Genomic DNA, 18,762 nt, shown 5'->3' with positions numbered 1-18,762 from the left:
TATTAATATTATTATTTTATAGTTTGTTTTCTTCATATTTTCTAAAACTACTACATTGTTACGATATATTTGTGCAGTGTGATATAAACTATAAATAAGTGGCTTGGAGGAAGAAAATTTTACAATATAAGCAAATTCTGAAATAGTAATCATTAATAATACAAAAAAATTTTTTGTAGTATTATATTTATACATAAATGTATCAAAATAATCAAACAAAGCAAAAAAATATTATTAGGTACCGAAAAACTTGGTAATTTTCGGAAAAAAATGTGGCTTATTGCCTTTTTTAACCTAATAATTAGACTCTGTTATAAAGTATCGTAAATAATTATTCTCTTAAAATCACACGAAATAAACTTAAAAAAACTATTTCCCTTCGACATCATTAAGATCCAAGGTTCCATATTATCTTTGTATAATAAGTCGGGGGCCTCCAATTGAACATCTTCCACACCTAATTGAACTTAAAACCCATGATAAACAGGAGGGACAAAACGTAATAATTCCTTAAGATCTTTCAGTTTATTTGGATTCATTTGAACAAAGGCTGAATATTTAAGCGGAAGTTCTGAAAATGTTGGACAACTTGCCAGTTGAACCCCTCGTTTTCCTAAATTTACTGACTTCATCACATACTCATTCAAGTAATTATTTTGCTGAAATTTACATTTTCTTTTGTAAATTAGAATTTCTGGAACCGTTGAGGATATTCATACCGAATACACTGTTTACACCACACTACACCAACACTCACAATTACACTGTACGACGCGCGTTTACAGTCTCTGAAGACGAAAACTTGGTTATCGAAACGCGCGTCAGGCAATGTAATTGTGAGTGTTGGTGTAAACAGTTTATTCAGTATTTTCTGTGTCTGTTTTATTTTTTGCTTACATGTTTTTTTATATCTCCAAAGCGATAAAAAACTGCTTGTGTCATTGGTATTACTTCGAGCGACTCTTTCGTTGAGCATACTTGTCTCAGATATTTTTCAATAGCTGGAAAATCCATATCGGATGGTAAAAATGTATGTCCTGGCACAATAAATCGATATTCAATAACTTTAAATGTTTTTTCGCGTATCATCTGTACCCATAAACATAACCGTCCAGTTTTTGTTGTGTCCCCCACAGATGTCAGTAAAAATGATCAGTTATTCTGTTTGAGGGGCTGTATAATTAATATATTTTGAAATAACATTTGCTATTTCGCTTTCCTATGTGTTCTGGCCACATTAAATAAGGTAATAAGCCGCATAACCGATTGCTAAAGGATAAACATGAAGAAACCAGTAGCTACGGCCGCATTTAAGGAAAAAAACCACTTATTTTATCTTAGAACTGTTTCAAACACTTTACATATCACTGAATAGCGTCGAATTAAAAAAATGATATCGTAATATCACTTTTTTCGTTCCATATTGTCTTCATCATATACACTTTGATCGGATCCAAAGTCCATAACAAAACTAGCAGAACTATCAATGTTTTGAAGCACCTGCTGAACTCGTCGATACTATTTTAAATCACATGTGGGTTTTCTTCTTACTTACTTAATATTTTACTCTGCGTTGCCAAATGTTGACGGATTTGCATGCAAACAGGTCTGGGGCTTGTTAACTCTATGACTAACTTCATTTCGTATTACTGATCCTATGGATAACCAAGTTATCGTTTCAGATAGTGCACAAATATACATTAGATACTCGATATAAATCATTTGGTACAATTTAACTCAGATACCTTCCTACTCCATTGAAGTTTATCATTTTTCTTTTGGCCTTGGATGAATATTTCACAATTTACGAGGGTTGTATAGGAAGTTTCGGAGTTATCAAATATAAACACGACATTTTCTTTCCTCTATCATTTATTTTTCAACGTAGCGATGTTCTCTGATCTTTTTAACCCTTCGACTAATACAAAAAACGGTCGCTATGACTTTTCCGGCAGATGAAATAGTCTTTGTCTTTTTCGAAACAGGTTAGCCCTTCACTATCCACGGTCTTGAATGTTTTATCTTTTCAGGAGTGTTTCTACAGTTATGCATCGACCCCAAAATCCGACTTATTTCGCTTAAGCCGCGTCTATAGGGTCGGTAAATTTTTAGACATCTATATGTATACAGGGTGCTTCTAAATTCATGCGACAAAATTCAGGAAATAATTGCTCGTATATAATTGAAACGTAATGTAACGAAACTGTAACGAACTTTCCTCAGCCCACCCCTAAAAACTAGCGACTAAAATTGAGTTATTATTTTGTTTTCTAAACTTTCAGAAAAGCTAGAAACTTGAAACGACCTCCTGAATTTTGTCGCATGAATTTAGAAACACTTTGTATGTCTATAATTTTTATTTTTTAAATGAATTGTTGTTTTATTGAACATATTAGATATCAGTTATTTTGTTTAAATTATATGCTATGGGCGAGGTTACTTTTTGCAACCTTTTTCAATCATAGTTATCGCTTTTTTGATAAGATACGCTTTTGAATTTGAGTTTAATCAAGGAAATATCATTGTTAATGACAAGTAACGTAAAATTAGTCTACAAATTTTTAAATTATTTTTGTTGTAACAAGGAAATCGATTTGGTGTTTTCGCTAGCTTGTTGGACCCTTATTTATATATACAATGCAGTCAAAATGTATGGAATAGATTAAATTTTAGCGTCATTATGTACTATGTGAAAAAAACCTGAAACAGGTCGATTTTTATTCTTAAATTGACAATTATCCATTTGCAGTACCCCCTCTGAATTATAAGCACTCTCTCGAAAATTTTGAATACGAAGGGGGTGGAAATGTTCAATTCACTGATGAAAAAAAGTTAGATGTAATTCTTAAGATTGAGGAAAATTCGCATAAGACAACTCGAGAGCTTGCCGCCGACAATGATGTAAGTAAATCATCTATTTTGTGAGTAGAAGGCAAGAATTCTGTGAATTGATCATGGACAGAATAAACGGAACGGTTAACAAACAGAACTGTATATATTGGAGCAGAGAAAATCCTCACTGGATGTATGAGGCTCACATCCAATTTGCACACAGTTAATGGTGAGGTTTTTACTTAGATTTTTTGATTAACTTCTTAGTGTCTACATTACAAAGACCTTTACCTGATGTTAATCATCCAAATGAGATAGATCGATCTTTTTACCACCAACAAGAAGAAGCTCTACGGCATTTTGCACGTTCAGTTAGAAATTATTTAAACGAGGTTTTCCCCAATAGGTGGATTGGAAGACGTGGAACGATCGAATGGCCAGCTAGATCCCTCGATCTGACTCCTCTCGATTAATTCTTATGAGGTTATTTAAAATCTGAAGTGTATTTTAATAGTCCCGTCAATATCGCTGATTCAAAAGTTAGGACAACCAAAAAAATTAACAAAATAACCCCTAAGGTCATAGAAAATGTACGAGAATTCCAAAATCACCTCGGTTATTGTCAAGAAATGGATGATTTTCTCAGTTATGATTGCACCGAATTTGAAAAACTTTATATTGCTGAATAGAGGACTAAAATCCATTTCGAACAATGTGGTACACAATGTGCTTATGATTCAAAGGAGGAGTTGGAGATGAATAATATTTTTATACTATAAATTGTCTATTTAACAATAAAAATCGACATGTTTGAGGTTTTTTCCATGGACCACATTGTATATTTTGTTATATATAATAAAAGTAATTTAATTGTATTCAACTTTTTTACGAAAATCCACCCTCTATTGGCGAGCAATTTGGAGCAATCTTTTCGCCCCAGCGTCCCAAAATTTGCCAAAATTTACACCGCTATTTGGTAATTGAAATTTAGTTCTGTAAGTGCTCGTACAACAAATTAGTTCAGTATCAGAATAATGCCTATTTCAAAATATTTAAAAATCGAAAATATCATGGCTTCTGGCTTCCACTTTATAATATAACATGAAACAGTTTCAAGACCGAGAGTCGTTTTTATTTATGAATACAGTTACCTTATATTTAGAAGACCCCAGGTAGATTTCTACCGATTCGATGCTCAAAAGAAAAACACTCTATTCCCTTTGATGACTATACTCTTCTATATACTACTCTTAAAAAATAACAAAGGATTGAGAATACAGAAAATCGTAATCGCATTTAATCAAATAATAATTTAATAAAACATTTGGGAGGATTACAGATCTTCATCTTTAATCTTTCGATTTGGAGAGATAATTTGTTCAAGCTCGTAGGATTCGAAATTAGAAAGAAACAACAATGATTAGACGGTTTTTATGTATTTAAACCCTCAATTTGAGTTTTCTCTTATGTATTTCATCAGTCAACTATCTATTTTAACAAAATTACGTAAAATAGATATTAGAATGTAAAAATTTTATATTTCAATAAAACGCTATTTATTAGAATCGAAATCATTCAGTATATTATAGCACAGCATCAGTATTTTGGGACACGCATGGTATAATACACGTCGGCCAGTTTAATAAGGGAAGAACTATACTAGGGTTGCTACTACTAAGTTTTGAGATAGAAAAATATTTATAACTAGATATATCTTTATTGTTTTTCAAAATTTTCATTTGTCGAAGCATTTTTCCCATTCCGATTAAGGTACCTCCAAAACAAGTGATTTGAACTCATCAACCGCTTCCCAGGTGTTGAAAAACGTTGACCTGGCAATTATTTTTTTATAAGGAGGGATAAGAAGAAATCGATTCGATGTCTTGACCGTTCAAAAACGTTTTTGTTTGTAATTATGTGTGAAAGGTGGCATTGTCGTGGTGGAGAATGATTCGTCTTCTTCGGACGATTTTTTCGAACACTTCTAGCAAACAAATGCCGGTGTTCTACGCTGCTGTAATGGGGCGGTGGCAACATGTCCAGTTATTCCGAAAAAACACCCGACCATTTGCTTGTCTACGAACCACTTTTGTTGAATTTGTCTCGTCTTGAAAGACCCATACGGTCGATTGTTGTTTAGCTTTGGATTTATGAGTATAGATCCATGATTCGTCGTCGCCTGTTACGATCTTTCACCATGTCTTTGCACCAATCGTCACGAGCTTTTTTGGAGCGATTGTCAAATTATGCAGGTATCTCGCAATCCATCGATATTTTCAGAATTAACCGTTGCTCTAATGGGACGGTGGTGAATTTACCAGTTATTCCGCAAAAGTTTGCGACCATTTATTTCGAAGTGCTTTGGCTCATCTTGAAAGAATCATACAGTGGAGTTTGTGCTTCATATGCATAAATCCATGATTCTTCACCATTTTTAGACGTATTTTGGAGCACCGCTCAAATCGACATGAACTTTTTTGTCAAATTATGCGATATCCAACGCGAACAAAACTTTTTGTCAGCCAAATGTTCATGCGATATTGAATGTATGCCATTGGAATTGATGCCCAAGTATGCCTCAATCTCACGGTAAACCAGCGAAAAACGGTGGCTCGAGATGGTGGTTCATCACCCAAAAAATGGCCCTGTTTGAGTAAGAAGATAGTTGTTTCATTATGGCATTACAACCTGTCACAAATAAAAGGTAAAATGTCATGAATTCACTTCTAATTGGTTCCGTATTCACTTTTTCCTTGCTCAGATCTTCAGAGGATGCTCGTTGGACAAATATTTTCGAAAAATTGTTAACCTCCAATCTCTGAAAGTTATGGAAACTCGCGTCAAACAGTGCAGTTGTAAATGTTGGTGTAGTAGAAGTGCAAACAAAGTGAATATCACCAACGGTTCGAGAAATCGTTTCTATTATCTAGTATCGATTCTTGTTTCCTTTAGTTTGTTGAGATTTGTAGACAAAAATCATTTGGACCCAAATCTAGTGACGTACGAGATCACTTAATTTGATTTCTCCAAATAATTTGGAATGTTTATCACGTGCAGAATAGCTTGAATCAAATTTTTCCTCGCGATACATTCCCTTACTATATATTAAAGGAAGTACTCCCGTAAAGCATTAATCGATTGGCTGTCGAACGGATGAAGAGGACGCCGCTTTGTGCCTCAACGAGACGCTGTCTAATAGATTTTGGTATAATTCAATCACCAAATATAAAGATGGCAGTGTACAAGTAATTGAAGTAAATTTACATCGTTAATTTTCTTATAAAACGTCGAGGCTTAGTACGAACAAGATGAAGGGAATTAACAGTGAATAAACCACCAGATTTAACAATTTATTTTACTTCATCAGTGGAAATGTTTATTCGAGTTTGTTTTGGGGAGGAATGGAATTGTAAATTATTCAGATTTGCTAGGATTCCTCATAGAAATATCATTTTTTTTAATATAATTTCGAATGAAAAATGATGAATTGTGGTAGTATTGAAGCGTCAATATGTTCCTTTTTCCTGGCTCATTCTTCTCAATATTAGTTGTCTTATTTATGAGACATTTAATCTTCGTCGGAAAATTTCTTAGTTCATTCCGCAAAACACCTTCAAACATCAACAATAATGTCCAATTAGTATGAGATGTAATCAAAAACATCAGTAATTACTTGCTTTTCATCTGTTTCAAGTATTTTTCATATCCTCTTCCGTATATAAAATTTACCTCAGTGTACAAATAATATTGAAGTCAAAGACAATTCACACCAACTTTGAGGACCACTGGATCCGTTCTTTGGATCGAAATCGGATTGGAGGGGTGTATTATATGTAATATTTTCGACAGTTATGATATTTTCTGTTTAATTTTTTTATTCAATTCCATTTTTTGACCAAGATGAATGTTTCAACTATCTGTAAACCACTCAAATAGCACTGGTATGACAACATGTTCTGAGTAACTATCAAAAATATCAAACTCTGAGATAACAATGCCAGATTTATATTATTGACTTAAGTAGCAACTCTCGTATTTTTTAGGTCTGTCTTCATAATAAATCATTTAGTTATTATCTATTATAAGATATTTGTTTATAAATTGAGTACTTTTCTTATCCTCTACTATGGAGACAAGATGTTTAATTCGAAATTGTCAGTTTGTTACTACAACTGCTTCAACGTTTCCAGAAATTTTCGTAAAACGTGGATCTTGACCAACTCGTTGCCAAAGAATACATAATATTAAATTCTACCTATAGCTATGATCATGAGACTGAAGCTTAGAATCGAAACGATCTTTTTCTAGAGATAAAACCACGATACAACACAAAAGAAACAAGCTTTGAGTTGAGTTAACAATAATGGATTCTTCTGCATTCCAAGTTGTTCAACATTTATATTTTTCCTTTTATCTCATGATATAATTCATTATACAGTGTGGAGCAGCCAAATGAAATAAATTCATTAATGAATAAGTGTATGTATTTGTCAATCCGTGACCAATACCAACTTATATTAAGTGCAGCCCCCTGTATATTATTTATTCTTTGGATTCATCAGAAAATGATAATTGCTTTCAGATTAATATTAAAAAAAGAAAACCGTGATTTTCTATTCCTTCTAAAACCACCGCAGCTCGATGTAGTCTCGCAATACCATCAATAAAACTAAACTGCAAGTTTATAGTGATATAAAATTGTGGCAGTTGTCTATCAATTGAAACCTATATACTTGTCATGTTTCCATACAATACATTTGATTCAAAACGGCATTTAAACAAATTTTTGCCCAGATCTTGTGAATTTCTTGGACGGGGGCGGCAATGGATCTATACATGGTCATACTAGGGATGGGCAACTGAAAAAAATATATCGATAAATATCGTATCGATATTTACAAAAAATATCGATCGAAGTAGGACAAAAAAATATCGATACTTTGATTTATCGATTTTTTTACTTCAAGGTGCAATTACCCTGAAAAATTGTCAAATTATTCGAACGTTAAAAAATGTTAAAACACATTTAGTTTCTTCAGTTTTATTTATTTATTGAGAAAATAAATCTTTCAATATTATTGATGAAATTAGAAATTTCAGAAATGTCAGAAAATGAAAATTTAAGAAGCGCGCTATGGGGCCAAATCTCGAAAAACTAAAAAATTCAAGTTATCGATCTGAAATCTCTGACTTCAATTAAAAAACTTACCCCCTTCATCCCCATCTTGCATTAAATATTACATACTTTATAAAGTATCCAAGTTACATACCACTTCCAAGGTTTTCAACGTTCCTGATTACGAATTTCTTGTTAAATTTACAAAAATTCACAAAAAAGTTAGGCAAGACTTCAATAAACAAACTTTATTATATACAGAGTGAGTTTTATGCCTAAATTATCTCAGAAACGGCTTGTATTATGGTTGTATTTACATTTACATTGTTGTCAGATCTTTCCTTTTTCTGGAAAAATAATAAACTTTGATATTTCAAATGGATCACCCTGTATATTCCTCTCTTTCACAAATCCTTAAGAAAAACTCATCATTTTTCATCAAATGTTCCCTAAACTAAGGCTTAGACAGGCTTAAAAATGAAAATAACAAAGCCAAGTGAAATGATTAAAAAAAAGTGATCAATGAATAATTGGCAATAATAATATCTGTTGCTGCCTCGCTTTAGCAGCCTGTTGAACAGGGTGGTTTAATTAACTAGGCTCCTCTCTAGAATTTCAGCTAGCACGCAATAAAAATAGCATCAAATCGATAATGTTGCAAGTGCGAGGTTTCGTATGAAACAATCAGATGAACTAACTTCATCTGCGCATGTTTTTGATCAAGAAATATTGCGTCTTGCATTGCATTGCACGTTTTATTGCATCATGTCAAACGGCCTTTAGGAATCTTCTTTCACACTGGAATACTACGAGTGAGCAACAAATCCCTAACTAAAATTGTTTCCTAGTTTTAGCCTAGTTTTTGCAACGGTTAGTAAACTGAATTTAATTCAAACCAGTAATCATCTGGTATCAAAAGTACTCGTTCTTTGATATCCTATCCAGTTAATCTTCATCTATTACCTGAAACAGCTAAATTAACAGCAAGTCTTTCAGATGATGCAGAGGAAGCCTGACAGATCCAAGATTTCATAGAGCTGGCGTGAAATGGTGACAATTCACCCAAAATTCTTTCGGTGGATTAATGGTCAGTCCAAATACTATTTTAGTTTATTGGAAACATTATAATCGCAATATTATCATGAAATCATTATTTCAACATTTCATTTGTCTTCAATTGTATAAAACGATCATTAAAAAGTGCAAAATTAGCGAGCGAAATTCAAATTTGATAAACGCGTCATCATTGGTCGTGATGTCAAATGCCACATGTCAAATGTCACATCTTGTAGATGGTCAAAACAGAGTTTTGGTGGTGTTTGGAAGAAATATCTACCATTCATACATTTGAGTCTTGTAAAGGCACTCATCTCCTAATTGTTCGAGTAATTTTTTACCAAAAAACGTTGTGGAATAGACACTTCTCGCTTATAGCTATGAGTACACTAAAAAATGAGGTTATGTGGTCCCGGTTTATATTTGAACCATCCTCGTACTTCATAGGATGTCAGTATATTTGCTAGTCTCGAACTTTTATCACCAGCTCTCGCTGTCGATCTCACACAAAATCGTTCACGACTATAAATAACTATTTTAATGTTTATCATAACATTTTTATTTTGTATATATTATTAAATTAAATTAGATTCTCACATAACAACAAAATCTCTTTTTTTTTAATTGCAATGATGTTGCTTTGTGTTACGTAAATATCACTTTAAATTGATTTCTATTATCGACTGTTTGGAATAATTATGAAGTAATTGAACTTTTAGCATTATCAATTATCTAATAAATATATAAATGAATTGCTGTTCGTTAGTCTCGCTAAAACTCGAAAACAGCTGGACCGATTTGGCTACTTTTGGTCTTGAATTATTTTGTGATAGTCCAGAGAAGGTTTAAAAGGTCAATGAATATGAAAATAATCGAAATTGAATAAAAACGACAATTTGATGTTTTGTGACAAATTAAATTTCGGAACGCAACCATAATATTTGACATTTGACAACCAAATAATCGATACATCCTCTATGTCAATGGATATCTCAGACAAAGATTACAGAGAACTTTCTTTACTTACGATGATCCTTTGTGATAGTGACATTTCAAGTTATGTGCTCTTTTTTTGATCTTTTGTGATAATGACATCTGTCACATCACAGACTCAAAAGAGGAGCTTATTCAGCGCGTTTTCCCACATATAGCGCAATTTTCTCCGAGACAGTTAGTTTCCTTCAAATCAGTCGACACCATAATGAGGCAAGATGACCAGTCGACACCATAATGAGGCAAGATGACCAGTCGACACCATAATGGAGCAAGATGACGTAGTCAACTATCCCACGGAGTTTTTAAATTCACTGGAATTGCCTGGATTACCCCCTCACAATTTGCAGTTAAAAGTAGGATTAAGTTAGAAGTAGGAACAAGACTGGCTGTGAAAAAGGTGACGAATAACGCCATTGAGACAATAATCATAAAAGGAAAATAGAAAGGAGAATATGTCTTGATCCCGCGTATACCGATGATTTCCACAGATTTACTATTCGATTTTAAACGTTTGCAATTTCCGGTACGTCTGACCTTTGCCATAACCATAAATAAATCGCAAGGCCAGTCGTTGGAAGTTTACGGAATCAACTTGGAGTTTCCCTGCTACGCTACTAGATTTTCAACTTCGGTTTAAAGAATAGGAAAAAATGTCTATACCTGCCAAAATATAAATTCATGGCTCAAAATTATCATCCCAGTAATACTTAAGAAATCGGCATTATTTTTGTTCAGATTTCAAAGAGTTATTAATAAAATAGGCTTGAAATGATATGAATCAAAACTCTAAACTTAGTTTTGTTTTTGATGGCATAGCGTTTTCGTGCGATGGGAAATCAAACTATTTTATTTAAACATGGAAGATTTTTAATATTAATGTGGTCACTATAAGATGTCGTTAGATTAGCTAATCACGTGATAACTTAAAGTAAAGTTCACTTAAAGTAAAATTTACTTAAAGTAAAGGCCCTAAAGTAGGGACTAAATCAACCGGTTTGGTACTACATGGATCTCACAACTTTTAAGGTAGAAGAACCTAGTTGCGAGACTCAGTTTTTTCACAAGTTTTATTTTTGAATCAAGTTATTCAATAAATTCCTGTGAGTAATTTATTTTTAGCAAAAATGATTTATCTCAAACTTTCTACGTACAGAAATTTGAGACGAATTCGATTAAAAAGGCGGTTGTTTTTAAAACGGATGAAGCAGTTTCTTGAACGATTCAATTTGAATAATAAAATGTTTTAAATAAAAAAGCTTCGAAATTGGAAAAGAAACCAATAAAAGTATTACAGAAAGATAATAGATTAGAATTAGAAAAATTAAAGCATAAAGTCAAAAATAATTGTTATTATAAAAATAGAATGAATGGAAAGAAAATTTTTTCTAATTTCCCAAAGCGTGTGATGTTTCGAACCTGAAGATGTGATTCAGATACACAGTCCTCTTGTAAGCGAGCGAATGCTAGAAGCTTGTAGACCTATCGTAGAATATCATCATGTTACCAATATAAATGAAGAAGGACGTAGAGATTCACCAAGAAGTGAAAAAAAAACTTGAACATCTTAACCACATGATTAGAGGTCCAAATTTTCAGATCCAACAGCTGATAATTCGGGAAAACATTCTAGAAACAAGATCTATTGGAAGAAGAATATTTTGACGCATAGGAACCTGCGAAAACGGTTTAACGTCACATCATCTGGCCTATTTGAGACTACAGCTTTCAAAGTCAATAGTTAGCCTCCAAAATAGAGATGGTACAAGAAAAAGGGTGCAGCATGGGAGAGAAAGACTGTTATAGAGACAGGTGGATGAGGTGAGGAAGAATTCGGAAAGAAAGGATGGAAATGGTGAAGGTGTTAAACGAGTTGAAGGTTGAAGTTTCTCATAAGAGACGTCGCCTATTTATATACTAGATAAAACATATACTGAAATGAGACTTGTTTTAATTTGAGAGACGCTACTGGTTGAAATAATTTTGATCTATGTAACATTACTGGGCGATAATGTAGTAATATTTTTTGCCATGAAATTCAATAAAAGGTTTGGCAGTTAAAGGAAAATTAATGAGCTTAAGTAAAGATATAAAACAGAAAATTGTTCATTAATCAAGTTCGATAAACAGATTTAAGTAGCACCTTTTTATCAATGTATCAACGTTCAATGGAAGGAGCTTCCTCTTTTGTACCAAATATTCGGAAAGTTTTGAATGTCGGCTCCAAACTCCTTAAAAAGAAAAAAAATTGTGCTGACTAATCATTATTTGAAATTATATGATCAGACAATTGTTCAATTAACATTTTTAGAAAAATCTTGTTTTATAAGTAACATACGACGTCGCACTTTCTACAAATACGGAATAACAAAAAATATTTCCACACCATTGTCGTTTAATAGTAGATTTTTATAAATTTAACATGCGAATCAAGAGAAATCTACAAAAAAAGTACCTCCGTTTTAAATTTGAAAAACTTTTTACATGCTTTACGTTTGGATTTTCGGATACGATCTTTTTAATTAAAATATTTTCCAAGATTACCGACTTTCCGTTCTACCGGAAGCCGACTGTTACATTTTTGAAATCTACGCAAAATTTTAGTATACTTTTGTCTCAAAACTTATTTCGAAAAATGCATGCTTTTTGAGATATTAATTTTTTTGTAAAAAATTTGACCGTTGCAGACCCTTATAAATTATTTTTTTACGAAGACACCCTTAAAGATATGAAAATGGTTTCTATTCGGTTGATTTAAGCAAGGTCAGACGTATTTGAATCTATGTTGAAAATTATTTCACTTTGTACAGGGTGTGTATAAAAAGTGTTCAAAGTTTAACTTCATAAATATCAAATTTCTTTATTTTTTTAAATAGAACCACCCGGATTTTTCTATTTTAATGCATTCAGGAGTGAAAAATAAGACAAATTTATGTATATTGTTCTATACCTAAACTTTACCGTTATCCGGGGATTAAATGTTTTCTGTAAATTGTTAGAAATGCAGGTGTGGTCTTTTAATTTTATTTTGACCCGTTCATACAAGCACTAAGAAATAAAAAAGTATTTTTTTTATCTCTTCAAGGTCAAATCAAATTGTATTTACTAATCCTATTCCAACTTTTAGTCGTTTCCGAGATATTTGAGGTTATAAATTATCATTTTTAAGCCAAGTTTTCATTTTTTATATATTTATAATTTATAGAAAACATTTAATATATGGATAACGGTAAGGTTTAAATATAGAAAAGTATACATGAATTCGCCTTATTTTTCACCCCTGAATGCATTAAAATAGAAAAAACCAGGTGGTTCTATTTAAAAAAATAAAGAAATTTGATATTTATGAAGTTAAATTTTGAACACTTTTTATACACACCCTGTATAAAATAGAAAATTTTTCAACATCGATTCAAATACGTCTGACCTTGTTAAAAGCAACAGAATAGAAACCATTTCAATATATTTAAGGGTATCCTCGCAAAAAAATAATTTATAACGGTCTACAACGGTCAAATTTTTTACAAAAAAATTTATAACTCAAAAAGCATGCATTTTTCGAAAAAAGTTTTGAGACAAAAGTATACTAAAATTTTACGTAGATATCAAAAATGTATTAATATACAGGGTATTTTATTTAAAATAACAAAGTTTAGTCGACTTCCGGTAGAAATTGAAGTCGGCCCCCTTTGAAAATATTTTAGTTAAAAAGATCGTATCCGAATACCTAACCGTAGAAATTTTCATGATTTTACTATAATTATTTTGCAACATATAGATAGTTTTAATTCGTCGTGGGACACCCTGTATATATATTTTTATTTTTTATAGAATTTTGGATAAAATATAAAGTTACGGAACATTTCTCATACGTGACTAGAAATACAATCACCATCTCTGGCCTCTGTTGCCCCCATGGGACCGTCGTTAAGTATAACTTCAAAAAAACCTATACAGTTCTAACATCAATGCTCAATTTCTTCGTTGTGATCTCTTCAGAGCGAAGTTTATTCACAACCTCGGCGAAGCACGTGCTCGTTGCTTTTCAAGCAGTCTCCGTTGACACCACAGCCTCCAAGGCGTTACTCCTACTCCTATTGCATCTTCTCAGGTCTGGGTCAAGTGGTAATTCACCTCTCCGTGGAAGCTGCATCAAGACATTGCAGGAAAATAATCCACCCTTGTGCCAAAACAATTTCTAAATATTTCCACTATGATTGTTATTCTAGCTTCTTGTCCAGCTCTCCATAAATGCTCCAACCATCTTACTCTTCATTATTTCGTTCACATTCTCTCTTTGCAGCACTATTTCTTCATCTTTTTCTCATTGCTATTCGCAGCACTATTTCGGTCTCTCTCTATGTCAGACTCATTGTCTCTGCACCATGTCATGATTGACTCTATATATTAAAGTTTCGTTTCTTTTTCTTATTGTTCATAAAATGAGATCCAGCAAGAAAGCCTGAAAAACCCGATTTGATATGGTAACAAAGATAATAATTTAACAACGTAAAGATCTAGTAGATAGAGTCCAAGCAGTTTGATGAACTGATACCTTCTGGTGGTTCCTTTATGCTGTTGTTCAAATGAGGAGGCTTTTTAATGAGTAGAAATCTTTCTTAATCTCGCAACTACAACAACCCATATATCTTTTGAAGATTTTTCCCACCAAAAATAAATTTGAAACTAGATATTATTAAAATTTTAAAGTAAAATTGGAATTTGTTTTGAGGCGTCGTTTCTACCGACATATCTTTCTTCTAACGATGTTACCGATATATCTTATTATTGAATGCAATGTATACAATGTGGGCCACAAAAAACTATAGATTCAATTTTACAATATCCGTTCCACTGATCAAATATGATTCCAATATTTATTCGATTAACTGTACTATAAATGACTTACGTAACGAGATAAATTTCTTACGGAAAGTGTGATTTATGAGATTTTGAAATACTTCGCGAATGACCTACTCAATAGATAAAAAAAAAAACAAGATGGGGAGAATTTTTATAATACCTATAATTTTTAACGACCCTTGATTGATGATATTTTGAAAGCACCAATAAAACATGTAACAAAATTTTATATTACCCTATTAGCTGGAATGGAGGGCAGTGTAAAATACCTTATAGGGCATATTTCGCCCAACACAATCATCATTAATTGGTATCTTGATTGATACAGGGAATTTTGGTCTTGATTTTATTAATCAGTTAAAAAAAAATAATAAATTCCACTAAAGTATACTTAAAGCTAGTTACAAAACTTCGTGATGAATCATGAATTATGAAAGTGATAATTAATGAATTTAATTAATTAAGGAGAACTAAATTATTTGTATAAATTTCTTTAATTTCTTATTTTTCAGACCTTTTGATACGTTTATGTTTCTAAATATTCTAGATTTTAGGCCTCTTTTGTTTCAAAATTACTTTTTTTGATAGTTTTTTAAAAGAAATACGTTTCGACTTTTCTTTATCAAAATATGATATTGACACCGACAATTTGCTTATTTATATTGATCAATATATCAACTTCATCATGAATATCAAAATAAGAATCAAATCAATCTCTATTTCTATTACTTTCTAATAAGAAAAACTAATTTTTCCTCAGTCCTTATATCTCAAAGATAAAGCAGTAATCAATTAAATTATTTGTAGTTTTATTAGAATTTAAAAAAAAAATTTACTTCAATTATTTAGGTCTTTTTCTCTTTCTCGTGTATTAGATTCCGTTTCAAAAATTTTTGAATCTTTATAATTGAATTTTTATTTGTTTTTGATATCCCATGGTTCGTTAATGCAGTTCTATTTTTTTTTTTTCGTATTGATGACTTCTCAGTCTATTTTCTAAATACTGTGATGTCTGCCCTATGTAAACAACGTCACAATTGGTACAAGGCACTTGATATTTTGTTTTTTTGGTGTTTTAATTTAGTAAAATATTTAGATAATGTATTATGTCCTGTATGACTTAAACTAATATCATATTTATTGGATTAATTCGATAATTTTTTGGAAATATCCTTGTACATATGGTAAAGAAAAATATATTATGTTTTGATGTCTCGTTTCTATTTTGTTTTTTAATTGATTGTAGTATCTGTTTATCCTTCTCTTGAATATGTTATTTATCATTTTTCCGGATAATTATTTTCTTTCAATGCAGTTTTTGCTTTTTTAATAGCTAAGCATCTAAAATCAGGATCTGATAGTTGGATAGATCTATCAGCCAAACTTATGTAAAAATGCAGAAGACAGCTGTGCTTCTATCTAAAGCAAAGTAAGAAATTAATAATAATAATCCTATATCAAAATGAAAATTCTGTCTGGGAGCAGAAAATAATCCGGGGTGTCTTAATCAGGCAAATAAGGTACATTAGGTGGCAATTCAAACTTTAATTAATGATAATTCATGAAATTGCTATTGATAAATTGAAATTTTGAAAACTTTAGTCGCGTTGGAAATTTGGCTGAATAATTTCTTACCACGAAGCCAAACAATCACCGCACATTTCTACTATCAAAAGGTGATTTTTTTCACGTTAATGCCTTACCTCACACTGCGAACGTGACAAAGAAACTCCTACAAGAATTGAACGTGTTTGATCGTCCTTCATAAAGCCCAGACTTTGCTCCTATTGAATTTAATCTTTTCCTTCTCCTTCAACGATGATGATGTGTTAAAAAACATGTTGAAAACATAGACAGCAACCTTCTATAAAGAAAAAATACGAAAACTCCTACCACGTTGTAGATTTTTGTACAATAATTAAGTTTTTCATACCTGTCAACGTTTTTTTTTTAATTTACTTTATGAATATACCCCGTACAATCAGTGAAGAAAATATAGATAAAAAAGTGATAGAGAAAGAAGAGATAAATAAATAAAGAAGAGGGGAAAAACTTGAATAGACCAAATAAGAAAATAGAAAGGGAAATATTAGAAGGAGACAGGGAAGAATGGGAAGGTATAAGAGAAAAAGAGAGGGATAGAATTTTTTTCACTCTATTTTTTATAGTTATTTTCATTAATATTTGAAATTACAGTTAAATAACCATTTATTTTAATTACCCTTAAGATGCACAAATATCGATATCCTATCGTCGAAACATCGGTCTGTTTAATCAACGTAGCGTTAAGCTAATTCAACTGGACAAATTACTGTAAATAAGGGAGTCTATAAAGGCTTTCCCTCATTGATCGATATATTTATACGTGTGCGACATCGCACACTAAAACACTCGATTCATACCTTCTATTATTCATTTTCTAAAAATTTTCTGAATAAAATTATACGCCTGTCTTTCAATCTAACTAACTAACTAACTAACCCTATAAATAGTTTATTTATAAACGGGTTTAATATGTATAATTATTGATTGATATGTTAAGCTAGACCAGTGATTTCCAAAGTGGTGCAGGTGTACTTCCGGGAGTCCACGGGAGGCTCTGCATACTTAAATCTCCATAGTTAGATCTGATTTGGGAATATGGTGTAAATGTATCGACTAAGTATTTTACGAGGAAAAAAGTTCATGAACTTCTGAACTAGGCCATTCTAAATCCCACTCATCCACACCAAGTTCTCTGGCTACTGTCGATAAAAACTGACTGTCTGGCCATTTCCATAAATTTAAATCATTTGATTTGAACAATTGGTTCTTTTTACAACATAACCTCCAATTAAGATGTTATTTCTGAAATTTTCGCCCCTGGGATATTGAGGTTATAAGGGAAGCAGTATAAACCAATCTAATACCAGCAAGGGGATTATCGGACTTCCTTGGACGTTCTAAAGATATCTATCAACCCAAACACGGAAAATCAGTTGCTAGACAAAGGAAAATTACTAGAACCTGTCTCAAAGAGATTAATGTCCTTCGAAATTGTTCCAGAATTACCGATGCCCAGGTATATAATGGACACCTGATACGAATGTATGAGGTTATATCCAGATTTATCCAGATTTACAACAAGGCAATGCTAAACTACATCCTTTGAAAGTTACGTGGAATAAGATCGAAGGCATTCAACTCCTACCATAATACAGATAATGCACCGTCAGATTAGTTCGATATTATGATAATACCAAGGTCTCAAAAAGCTTGCTGAACGTTGCGTTTTCCTACTTCAAACAAATAATAAATACACTGAGTGCTATAAATTGTTGCAAGAGGCCTTCGAGGACAATTATCTATCTCGTGCACGTGTTTTTGAATGGTGTAACCGCTTTAGTGAGCGCCGAGAGAGTACTGAAGATGACGAGCGTCCAGGTCGCCCTGTGACTGGAATCAGTGACCAAAATCAACCAAATTATGCGTGCAGATCGTCGAATGGGCTTCCGGATGATTGCCGACGCTGTAAACTCCGATAAAGAAAAATTTTACACGAGGAATTACACATGGCAAAAGTCTGTGCGAAGTTGGTGCCACAAAATACGACTTCTGACCAAAAGCTGTTGCGTCAAAGGGTCTGCTCAGATTTCCTTGAAAGGTTAGAAAAAGATCTGCTTTGAAAGGGACCCGATTGAGTCGATGGAAGCGTTGAAGCAATAAACGGCTGAACTCCTAAAGGTAATTATTTAATAGCCAGACCTCGTACATTGAAGTCTTTAAATTTAAATTTTCTACTACAAACCAGATTTTGCCAATCTAACAGGAGATGCTTTGAAGCAACGCTAGTTACTAAGAATGATTTTCGTTTTTTTGTCGTAGATCGCTCAGAATTTCGTCAGTTAACTGTAAATCTTGGG

The 18,762-nt window shown here is 32.3% G+C and overlaps 1 protein-coding gene across 3 annotated transcripts in view; it reads left to right on the top strand.

The window, feature by feature from the left end:
• LOC130898133 (short neuropeptide F-like) overlaps positions 1–18,762 on the top strand; it is a 42,812-nt gene that overhangs the window by 337 nt on the left and 23,713 nt on the right. The gene's annotated exons all lie outside the window — the stretch shown is intronic.

Source organism: Diorhabda carinulata, chromosome 9 (genome assembly GCF_026250575.1).
Source record: "Diorhabda carinulata isolate Delta chromosome 9, icDioCari1.1, whole genome shotgun sequence".
Lineage (NCBI taxonomy): Eukaryota > Metazoa > Arthropoda > Insecta > Coleoptera > Chrysomelidae > Diorhabda > Diorhabda carinulata.
This window is presented reverse-complemented; position numbering and strand designations above follow the sequence as displayed.